Source organism: Danaus plexippus, chromosome 31, assembly GCF_018135715.1.
Source record: "Danaus plexippus chromosome 31, MEX_DaPlex, whole genome shotgun sequence".
In the NCBI taxonomy this organism is placed as follows: Eukaryota; Metazoa; Arthropoda; class Insecta; order Lepidoptera; family Nymphalidae; genus Danaus; species Danaus plexippus.
In genome coordinates, this window is record NC_083558.1 from 330680 (window position 1) to 335772 (window position 5093).

The following is a 5093-nucleotide window of genomic DNA, read 5'->3' on the forward strand; positions in this document are numbered from 1 at the left end:
AAATAACAGCTGGAATTGTCGCCTCGCAAGAGCTAAAATTATTGCATTCTTCTTTGCCGTATGGGTTGATTTCTCATAACGCTTCACCAACTGGGGGCCGAGATTAAAGCGGACCAAGATATTCAGACCTCAATCGGAGACCCAGAATAGAGTTCTCCCGATTTCGGACAAGTTGCTCGTGACTTTATTCCCCAAAGTGGCAAAGGACTTTGGCATAACGAGTATACAAGGCAACCCCGGTACTATCAACAGCGAATATATTATTAACAAGTAGGAAAAAGAGTGTCGGGTCCATCACGCCAGCCAGACGCCAGCATTTCAGGCCATGCTTGTAGACCAACAGTCTTTATCGTGCTGATGCCGAGCCAGCCGTCAGCTGTCCAAGACCGGTACATCCCGACTGTTGTTGGCTTAAATGAAACTAGTGTTATTCGGATTTACTACGCGGATTTTATTATTTAAAAACTACATAATCCCGACGTTTCGGTTATTTGGATTTGGTTATTTGGATCATCCACACCTCGTCTGCCCGTGATCACGGTTGCTGCAAAGTAACCGAAACGTCGGGATTATGTAGTTTTTAAATAATAAAATCCGCGTAGTAAATCCGAATAACACTAGTTTCATTTAAATGAATACTCGCGAAAATCTTAGATCTCATTATGTTGTTGGCTTACAGAACTGATTTATCCAGGGCCCTTCTTCTACCCTCTCCATAGAGATGCTACTGACATTCATATTATGTAATTTATAACCAGCAAGGATCAAGTCTATGACAACGGCTGGGTTTAGCACTCTCGAGCACTGTCGCGCTCTGTCGCTGCGTATCGTGTCTTCAACAAGACCACCACAGCCCTCCTTTATTTAAAATTCTTTGGGTATATATAATGAACGTGAAACATTTTGCTTGCGCGATGTAACTGGTGGATAGTGACATCTATGATTTTATTATTACACTAATCACTCTAAGGTATCTTAAAGTGGTGGCATATTTTATATTTATTTATTTTTCTATTCCGCTGATTTTAAATTATTGTTTTTATTACTATTTAATTTCTAACGATACATAAATCTCGTATTAAACAAGCACAATCCATCTCAGTCTGCTGATTTATTCTGCCTACCTTTACTAGGCTTCAATCATAGACTTAAGTCCGGACCATACGGTAGCTTGGTGAATAGCGAAGTACCCACTGAGATGGTACATCCGATCAGTCGTGAGGTCAGCAGAAGGCCCAATAAAGAGTCCTCAATGTCCATGTCCATGTCCATGTTGGTCCAGAATCCACGAGCCAGACCAAATTAATAACCATGTCGTCATCTTAAGAGCAAATTTGGTGTGGCTCATGGGTTCTGGCTTCTTAAAGCTTTTTGAAAATCTTGATGTAATTGAATTCGCCAATACCGGAAAACTGCTTTTGGTGTGAAAAGCAAACCAACATCACTACGTCCATACATCCAAACATACTCTCGCGTTTAATATATTAGTAGGATTAGAAGATAACTTGCATAAATTTGTATCAAAGATAACATTCCTTTATAGACTTCGTGAACCGATTATTATTTATTATCGATTATGAGAAATTGTTTTGATTACCTATTTCCAGTCTATATTACAATTACCGACTTTATAACCGCGCAAGAAGTGTCGTTACTCAAACACTTCACTAATAAAGATTTTAACAAACTTTCATTTAATTTACGGCACAACCGTTTTAATTTTATGTTGATTTAGTATAATCTAAATGCGGAATGTCTAAGAATGTCTGTTTGGCTTTTAAAGATGTCAATTACGATGATCTGAGGAGTTTTCGACCGACTCTGTCCGACCCAACAACATTTAGACGGGATCAAGTATGCTGTGACTGTGAATGTGATGATTTTCATTTTAATTAATTGAATTGATCAAATCAAAAACAAATAATATTAATTTTGCTATGCGATATGTGTGATAAAACATCCGCAGTATCTGCAGTGTTTAATAAGATTAGGTTAACCCGTAACGTTGAACGTAACGCGAGTCGCGTTTATTACGATGGGCGTAATCAATAGTTGATACAGTTATACATAGTGTATGTTTTTTGAAGGTGAAGGAAAACATCGTGAGGAAACCTGGTCTTATGATTTCAAATTATAAGATTAAAATCGCCAATCCGCCTTCAGCGAGCGTGGTGATTAATGCTCTAACCTTCTCCATGTGAGAAGAGGCCTTTGCTAAGCAGTGGGCTCCGATAGGCTGATGATGATGATGATGATGTTATTGGTGTTAAATCATTAACGAGTGAAGTAAATTAAACTATCGTTAAAAATAAATAATTAATTTAAAAAGACTATATTCTTAAATAATTTCAAAACTCCAAAGGTTTAAAATATAAAAGTAATCATTAAATATTGTACAATTCAAGACTCGGATAAAGATTGGAGTCAATCCAATTACGGTTGGTTTTACACATCGAAGTTTTGCTGTTGCAGACTACTTTTGAACGAAAAACTTGGTAACTGTTGGTGAAGAGTTAATGAAGACTGGTTGTAAGATAACTGGATTAACCTTTCAAGGCTTCAATGATTTTAATGTACTCCTTTTATGATACCTGAACCAGTATTTGAATAAAGCGTTGCTCTTCACATCACACGATTCTCATAATTTACGTGAAGATATTATTGGGCTTTCAATCCGACAAGATCAACAAACAAATTTACTTTCAATGTTAGTTATTATTGTTGGATATGTGTAATTCTATTAGCTCTTTTGACAGTGTCGCAACCAGCGGTGGGTGGTCCGAATGGGTCTTTGAAATTCTGACCTAAAGAGCGCGGGGGTTACGACCTTTGTACATTGCTAAAGTTAAACAGTTTTCCAGAAACATGAAAGTGAATCTAGTGTCAGTCACCTTTCTAAATTACAGGATACAATAATATATACATTAAAATTTCAGTTCCAGTCAATCTTCCAGGCTCATTCACGTCATATCTGCCCATCATTGTATATTGTCCAATTAGATTTTTCATCAAACCGGGCCTCTTAGATGTAAGATCTCGGCTTTGGTGTTCAAACGAGAGTGTAATCAAGATGTCGAGGTCTTAAAGGACGTCTGTAGGAAGTCTCTTGTCTAACGCGAAGTTTACGGACGGGCAGTAGTCGGCTTTGACGGCGAGTTGGTTTTTTATCCTACATCATAATCTCGATACCTCTCTTCTTCTGTCTTATTTAATAGAAACGTTATACTTTCACAACAGATCAAGGACTACAGGTGACCTAGCTAAAAGCCGCTCTTTTCCTTACTATCTGTTTATGGGTCTGGAAGGAGGAAACATTATTCAGTGTTGATATTAGACATTTTGTCTGGTTTGCCAAGGAACGCCCGGAGCCCTGAGGAACTGCGACCTTTAGAGGGTCAGGAGAGGAGAAAGAGTCGACTAATCGATACAACTTGTAAAACAAGCCGTTATTACAGATATCGGCGAAAGTTTCCTACTTGAAAGAAGATTGCGCCCGTAAGTAAGTAAATAGTCCTATGACAATGTTGGACTCTGGAGAAACAGATGATAGTTCCCTCTCCCAACCCTCGTCTTCAAACGAAGCGCAAAAAACTCTCGCTTGTCTTTAGAGATCAGGTAGCACTCACTACTTTGAGCCGGTCATTACTTCACCATGGGCTCAATTGGTAAACTTTTAATAATTGTCTAACTTCATTGACTAACCGGTAGATTCTGTTACAAATTGAGAGTCATGAGACATGGCGATCTCATCACCCTCTAATAAATCTGAGTTGTCAGGAACCGACAGAAAAATCTAATTATGATTGCTGTTCCAATAGTTTCCAATCAATCAGTTTCTGCCTAGGTTCCGTGGGTTGATGGGGTCTTAGTGAATCAGGACCTCTCTATGGTTTGAATCTGATCAAGCACAAGAGAAGTTTCCAATCTGATGAAGTAATCAATACAGTGAAGTAGAGTTCGTAATAATAAAATAAGGAAACAAGATTCGGGTTTAGAATACAAGTGCTGCCATCTAGTTTAATAAAATGTAACAAAACATTGTATAATTAATATTTAAGTCGGATTATTATAAATTGATATAAACAAAACGTTTCTCAAACCTCTCTTATAAATATAAAGAACATCGCTCCTTAAAAGTTATTGGAATCAATATCAACGTCGTTAATCTTAAAATATATCAACATTAAATCTACCAAGGAACGAGTCTCCGTCGCTCAGATCCCTCGTCTTAATGGATCGGATATTATCTTCACGTTGTTCGTGATCTCGACTTCACTTTGGGATAATTTGGATGGGATCTCTCCCCTGCCTGTGATTTAACTTAAATCTTTAAACCTTGAGCAGACGAGGTTTGTTTAAACCTCGGACAGATAAGTTGAATGGTCTGTACAGAACAGCTATGTTGCATTAGGACAATACACACCGTTGATGGCAAAGTAAGTTGTTGAGGTTGATCTGTTTGAGTTTTTTGTTATATATTTTCACTCAAAGCCAAATTAAAACTGCCTTTTAATACCAAATGGAGCACTTCACTGCGTTCACAACTCGGATACAATCGTGTTCACGTCAGCGAAGTAGCTCGCTGAGGACCCTCCGCCTAGCTACAAATGATGTGGCAGAAGTTGTGAGCTCATTTATTATTTAACTGAGAACACATATATTAGTATTACGCGCTCTCTACTTGTACAGTTTGAGATTAAGCAACAGTTAAGTTTAATGTACAGACAATCTGTAGCGTTCAGAAATTAATTCTGATTTAAATTACTTAATACGTCTCTACAAGGAGTGTCACAGTCTACAGATGTCAGACAGCGACACCACAGTCTATATTTAATGTAACTGACTGACTCAATACGACACAGGAGTCACAGTCTGCAGTCTAGACTGACAAAACAGGCGCCCTCGTTGATACAGAAAACATGTGTGTACCTCGAGCTCGGGTATTATATGTTGTGGAGACGAACAGCTGAACAGGAGATGAACGTAACCAGGAGCAGGAGCCGCCTCCTCACTGCTCAGATGCTACTGATCTTATGGCACGATCAATGAAGACTGTGGTTGTTGAAACGATCTCTTACAGACCTTCAGAGATC